This window comes from Aethalodelphis obliquidens, unplaced genomic scaffold (genome assembly GCF_003676395.1).
Source record: "Aethalodelphis obliquidens isolate GAN/ISIS:26980383/991018 unplaced genomic scaffold, ASM367639v1 scaffold15, whole genome shotgun sequence".
Classification (NCBI taxonomy): domain Eukaryota; kingdom Metazoa; phylum Chordata; class Mammalia; order Artiodactyla; family Delphinidae; genus Aethalodelphis; species Aethalodelphis obliquidens.
In genome coordinates, this window is record NW_020837959.1 from 27792965 (window position 1) to 27800357 (window position 7393).

Genomic DNA, 7393 nt, shown 5'->3' on the forward strand with positions numbered 1-7393 from the left:
AAGCCAGCCTCAAAGAAGTTGCAGCAGGTTTACTCAAAACAAACGTCCAGTGAGTGCCTAACCATGGTCTGTGCACATAATGAGCTTTCAGAAAATAGTAATGATTATATCATAACGGGGTTATCTGTGTTTCAACTATACTATTTTGCTCATCCTAGATCCTGCACAGAGACAATGATTATAATCATGTGACTGAAAGATTGTGTCACTAAGATTACAGATATGTTCTTACTTCTTATCTTCAGGAATATTTTTTGTTTGTTCAGTTTCAGAAAGGAAGTGTAGATTAACAGAAAATACTTTATTAAAGGCATGGTTGCCTTCATCAAAACAAAATGTAAAAAATCTCAGAGGTGAATTTACTCTGAGAACTAAAGAATAGCAAATGGGTAGGATGGGGGAAATTAACTACTGGACAGTTTTCCAGCTTTATAACCAGTTTAAAGCCTCTGTTTTCAGACTCCAGGCTTTATTTGACAGTAATTGTAAGCACTTTTTATTAGTCCATGGAAAACACTTGTCTGAAAGCTCCCACATGCTACTAAAAACCTGGGAACAGAGAAAACAACGAACAATAAAACATAATTTTAAAAGATCAGGTTCAGTAGGTGATGAGACCAACAGATTACAAACGCAGCTTCAAAGAAGAAAGACCTAAACTAATTCAGCTTGTAGAAGACAGAAATCCAGAGAATAACTGTGGAAACCTAACTTGAGATGGTGGCAGCCTGTCCCTAGGATGCTGTTGCATTGTACATGTGGACACACAGGAAGAGAGCCAGGGTGGGGGTCAGAAGACTGTCGTCCTTACTCAGGTACCTGGGCTAAGGTAGGCTCCATCTCCATGCTTCTATCATTGCCAAGGTAAGAACAAAGGACCTGGACAACTGCATACTAGCTCATAAAGCTCCTGCGTGAAAGTGGCAAAAATTCCTTCTACTCACACTTCATTGACCAAAGCAAGTCACGTGGTTACATATAACTTCAAAGCAATAGGAGTATGCAGCGGAGAACTGGAAGTACAGCACTGCCTACTATAATATACTTTATGTAAATGTTTCCTGCTACTAAATAAACTGAAGGCTAAGATTTACCTTAAATATTTTGGCTGATTCCCTTAAATTTTGGAATCTCCTGCTTTTGTGGTTGTTTGGCTAGAAATTGATTGAGATTATGTCTTGAGTTCATTTGTCATTTAAAAATACAACAACTTCAGGGCTTCCCTGGTGGCGCAGTGGTTGAGAGTCCGCCTGCCGATGCAGGGGACACGGGTTCGTGCCCCGATCCGGGAGGATCCCACATGCCGCGGAGCGGCTGGGCCCGTGAGCCATGGACGATGAGCCTCCGCGTCCGGAGCCTGTGCTCCGCAATGGGAGAGGCCACAACAGTGAGAAGCCCGCGTACCGCCAAAAAAGTAAAATAAATAAAATAAAAAAATAAAAATACAACTATAGTTTGAATATATATATATACAATACTTTTCATCATCTTTTACTATTGATTTCTAATTTAATGACATTGTGATTAGAGATCATGGTCTATATAAATCTGATTCATTGACTTTTTAAATTGAAATATGATTGACATATAAGATTATATTAGTTTCAGGTGTTCAACAAAATGATTCAACGTTTGTATGTATTGTGAAATGATCACCACAATAAATCTAGCTAACATCCATCACCACACATATTTACAAATTTTTTTCTTGTGATGAGAACTTTTAAGATCTATTCTCTTAGCAACTTTCAAATATATGTCATGATATTTTAAACTACAGTCATCATGCTGAATGTTATGTCCCCATGACTTACTTATTTTATAAATGGAAGTTTGTGCCTTTTGACCACCTGCACCCGTTTCGTGCACCCTCCCCACACCTTCCCCCCTCTTCTAGAAACCACCAATCTGCTCTCTGTATCTGTGAATTCATTTTTTAAATTTTTTTGTGTGTTTTGTTTTTAGATTCTACATATAAGTGAGATTATACAGTATTTGCCTTTTTCTGTCTGAGTTATTGATTCATTGAAATTTGATGAGACTTCTTCTGTATCCTAGGACACTGCCAATATTTGGAAATATTCCATGTGTACTTGAATAATATGTGTAATTCTATTTGTTAGGTGCAAGATACACATTACATAATTTATCTAAACTTCTAATATTTATAAAAATATAAAATGTATGTATATTTGAAATCAAGTTGCTTATGTTATTCAAATCTTCTATAGTCTTACTAGCTTATCTATCAGTTACAGTTTGAAAAGTGTTTAAATGTCCTATCTTGATATTGTATACATAAACATATATATTTGTTGTGTTGTATATTTTATGCACACATGTTCAGTTCATGATTTATATCTTCTTTGTGGATAATTCAATTTATTATTGTGTAACGTTTCCTTCATCCTTTGTAATGCTTTTTTGCCCTAATATATATTTCACTTAACATTAATAATATTAATAATGCTATACCAGCTTTCTTTCAAGTAGTATTTTCATTTTTCACTGCACGGCCTGTGGGATCTTAGTTCCCCAACCAGGGATGGAACCCGTGCCCCCTGAGGAAGCGTGGAGTCTTAACCACTGGACTGCCAGGGAAGCCCCTTAGGTAGTATTTTTTTTTTTTTTTTTTTTTTGTGATACGCGGGCGTCTCACTGCTGTGGCCTCTCCCGTTGCGGAGCACAGGCTCCGGACGCGCAGGCCCAGTGGCCATGGCTCACAGGTCTAGCCACTCCGCAGCATGTGGGATCTTCCCAGACCGGGGCACAAACCCGTGTCCCCTGCATCGGCAGGCGGACTCTCAATCACTGCGCCACCAGGGAAGCCCGTGTTTCCTTCTTCTTAAACATGGAATTTTGCCTGTTTTGTTTTATTTTTCAATAAGAGTCCGTGGGAAAATGTCTTCCTTCATCCTTGAATGAGCTTTAACTTGATATAAAATCCTGGATAGATAGATTTTCTCTAAGAGCTTTGAAGATAAAATTTTATTTCTTCTGGTACCTACTGGTAATAAGTCTAACTGTAGGCCTTCTGGTCTTTTCTCTATGAGTAGATTTTAAGAATATCTTTGTGTTTTGCTCTTTTATTTTAATGTGTCTAGTTGTGCATTTACCTTTAATTATCTGGAGTATATTTTCAGTCTGATAGCTTACGTCATCAACTCTAAAAATTTTCAGGTTTTGTCTTTCTGACTGTTGCTTCTACCTTTTCTCCTCTTCTCTTCTGGGATTCTGTGTGTGTGTGTGTGTGTGTGTGTGTGTGTGTGTGTGTTCATTCATTTATTCACTCGTTCATTGATTTTTAATTATCTCCTTATCAATCTATTTCCATATCTCTTAACTGTTCTTTCAGAAAATGTTTTCTCTTTGCCTTTCTGCTATATTCCGGGTGAATGCCTTAGTATTACCTCCCATTTCATTCATATTACTTTGATCACTCCAGGTTAGAGTTTGTCCAGTTTACTAAGTTTTAAAAAGCATCTTTTTGCATAATTTCTCACTTCTTTGAAATGATGCTATTCCTTTTTTGCATGTCTTTGATAACTCTAGATATACTTATCTTAAAGTTTTTTTTAAGGCGGCACATTTATTTTTGTTTTGTCTAGAATGATTTCATTTCCCAATATTTGATTTTACTTGGTGTCTTTATTTTGTTAATTTTCTTTTTTGGTTTTGAGGTCCACCTTGAGTTGGTGCTACTTTTCTTTTTCTCTCTCTTCCTCCTTTCTATTAAGAGGTTTTGTGATTGCCTCAGCTCAGCCCCTAGGACCTGTGTTTCAAAACCTGGTCTTCTCTTGATGCTTAGGGTTCTTATTCGACCATGATATTGGGAAGAGGTTAAAGTCAGATGATATGCTGGCTAGACTTGGTCACCAAGGTTGAGTCTGTCCTGGTGTCTGCCTTGGCACTCAGACTCTTACAAGCTATAGCTCTGGGCAGCAAACAGCAGCACTTTTTTTTTTATTCTTCCCAGGATGGAAAGAGGGAGGAAAGTGTCTTGACACTGCACCCTACTTCTCTGTGGTCCTGGGGAGTTGTATCCCCGCTGTCTGCATGCTTGCTGGTGAGAATGGCAGTCCTGTGACTTCAGACTCGCATTTCTCTTCAGTTCCTGGTTTATACATTTTTTTTTTTAGATTCATTTATTTATTTGGTTGCACCGGGTCTTAGTTGCAGCAGGCAGGCTCTTTAGTTGCAGCACGCATGTGGGATCTAGTTCCCCGACCAGGGATCGAACTGGGCCCCCTGCATTGGGAACACGGAGTCTTAACCACTACACCACCAGGGAAGTCCCAAGACTTATTCTTTTATTTTAATTAATTTATTTAATTTATTTATTTTTGGCTGCGCAGGGTCTGTTGCTGCGCGCAGGCTTTCTCTAGTTGTGGTGAGCGGGCGCTACTCTTCATTGCTGTGGCTTCTCTTGTTGCGGAGCACGGGCTCTAGGTGCACAGGCTTCAGTAGTTGCAGCATGCAGGCTCAATAGTTGTGGCGCACGGGCTCTAGAGCACAGGCTCAGTAGTTGTGGCGCGCGGGCTTAGTTGCTCCGCAGCATGTGGGATCTTCCCGGACCAGGGCTCAAACCCGTGTCCCCTGCATTGGCAGGCGGATTCTTAACCAGTGTGCCACCGGGGAAGCCCTATACATTTTTTATAATATTTTTTCTCCCACTGTTGTTTGCTTGGATGTGGAGTTTGTCGGTGGCTCAAAGTGTGAACTTTGAATGTCATTTTGATAAGAGGGCTACACTCTTTTATCATCTGCTTTAAAAAAATCCCCCAACTCAACAGTGCATCCTAACCCCACTCTGGCTGCACGGGGTAGACGTGTGGCCGCGGACTTCCTCTCTCTGCGCGTTCCCGCTCTCATCAGCCGCGGGCGCGGCGCACGGCACCCCATTCAACCAGCGCAGCCCATCCCTGAGCAAAACATAAGCAGAAGCTGCAGTGATTTTAAACTTCTCTCTCTTATGTAAGGACTGAAAGGTAAATTACATAAACCATTTTCTCGTAAAAATAAAGATGAAAAATGTTCATATTCATTGAGGTACAGTGATAGGATTTCTTGTACCAACTGGGCAGTGGAGGCAGCTCACCTCTCTGCTACTGCCTCCTAGAAGTCTTTAGTCTCCTAACTCTATTTTCCACATCCTGGTCATCAGCCAGGGAAAGCTGATAAAATGAGGCATTGCCTTACTAAAAAAACAAAAACAAAACAAACAAACAGAAAAACCCACCACCACCAACAAAAACAAACCACTGTTTACTATGGGTTGTAATAGATTTTGAAAACTAGGATAAATGATACTTTAAAAATAAACATCTCAGAATCATACTTGTGATGTTTTTCACCCCCTTTTTGGGAAAGAGTGGAATGGAGATGATGAGGGAGGTTTCATTTAGATTTGTTTTAAATTTTAAAAAGCTGTTCTTTTAAATTTACCATCTGTTACTTCAGTGCTTGCAAGTGGCTATGGTAAGTGTTCGGGGCTACCAGACTGAACCATGGTATAATCCGGTATGGCTTGACCCCTACTGGGCCTTTCTCGTGGAGGGAGACCAACTTATTGTGAGTCTTGTCACATTACAAGAGAGTTTCTTTGCAAATATGTTAGCCTTCTGGTTAATGCACAGCAAAGATAAGAATTAGTTATAGCAACTACGGTGCTAATTCTGTGAAGAAAATTCTATCATTCTCCTGAGAGAAACTTCTATACATACCCCAGTACATCAACATTTTTACACAGATCTTAAATAACACCAAGTAAATATGCTTAAGGCGTGCAATTAGTCTTTGCTAAGAAAGAATGATTCATACTGTCAGTTTTCAGTTGCCATCCCTTTCCTAGAGATAATTTTATTTGAGTTGAAGAAATTACTAGAAATATATTGTTGATAGTGGTGTTGATATAGCTATCTGGAGACTGTGATGTGTGTGCTATGATATGGTATATGGGAGAAAGGAGATATTCACTAAGATGAACGAGTTTAACCTTATAACCCTGAATTCAATTAGAATATCAGTGAAGACTTATTTATATTTTTTAGTGAAAAAAAAATTTTTCTTTAGCACTGTGCACTGAAATTGCCTAGAGATATTGACCGACCCAATAGCAATGAGTTACCCGAGTTCCTAGAATTTGGTCTTTAAATACCATTTTCCAGAAAAAGAGATCTGGGTCCTTGAAAAAGGAGGCTGATCGTAGGTCTAAGGTAGGAAATGTACTAGATAAGTTTGAAACTTCTTATCCAAGGCTAGTAGGATTGTGTGAAAAAGACTCAGGAGCCAACTTGAATAAGCTCCCACTGTCTGAAGGTTAGATGACCTAAGTGTCAATAAGAACAATAATTGCCATGGATTGAAACACATCAAATATGTTTAAATCCACGAGTTCAAAATGATATTTAAATACATAGATCATCTTTGGAGAATACTAGGGCTTTGAGTTATTATTTTGGAAACTGGTAAATAAAGGATAAAATCTTTATCCTGCCTTTTCTCTAAATATTCAGAGTAACCAAATTATGGATGAGAGAAAGTGTTTTTTATACATGTATTCAGGTTAATAAATGAAAAAGGGAAAGTAGAATGAAAACATTACGTTTTGAAATCCCCAATAAATTGTTAATACCACCAAATGAAAGACAGTATGTGCTTCTGATGAAAGTACCCAATATCACTTATTAAGTAGTCTTCATATATACACACATACACATACATATACCATCACCACCACCACCACCAAACCTGAATTTAACCACATGTGAAGACAGAGAAATACAAGGGCCAAAAACATGTCTAAAACAAGACAAAACAAAAATATGAACTGTAGGAAACTTTACGAGACAAGTGACTCAGCTTCTCTTTCTCCCCATTCTCTTCCTCCTCCTTCTTCAACAACAACAAAACTGCAAGAGGAAAAAAGAGATGGAGAAAAAATTCTATAGATTAAGAGTCAAGAGCATGTTAATCCAATGCAAGGGACAGAGCTTTTGTAATCGTGATTCAAACAAACTTAGAGAACATTTATAGTATAATTTGGGAAATGGGAGCACTGCCTGGATATTTGAGTAGATTCAAGAATTGCAGCTGATTAGGGAGATACATTGATAATATTGTGTCATGTTTTAAAATTGTAAACATAGTAAATTGCTGTATTGAACCAGTCTCCTGAGGCTGGAGGTAAGTGGGAGTCAGGTGGGGATGGAGGGGTTGGAGGGGTCATGGAGGTGGGAAAGGAAAGTCTGTTGTCTCCTTTTGCCAAAAGAATAAACTGTAACTTGTATTTCAGATTTGGTTTTAATTCACCCTGAAGCATGTGTGTGAGCAGTTTAACAAATGAATCGATGATACTCTTAAGGTACATAGATAGTGGGAAAAGTTTCTAGCT

General features: G+C 38.7%; 1 protein-coding gene across 1 annotated transcript in view; it reads right to left on the bottom strand.

Moving 5' to 3' along the window:
- The window catches only part of SLAIN1 (SLAIN family member 1), a 73558-nt gene extending 66600 nt beyond the window's left edge, over positions 1-6958 (bottom strand). The window contains exon 1 of the mRNA XM_027116039.1: positions 6846-6958. The gene's annotated coding sequence lies outside the window, so the exon portion shown is untranslated. The remainder of the gene's footprint in view (positions 1-6845) is intronic.
- Between the last annotated feature and the right edge of the window lie 435 nt (positions 6959-7393).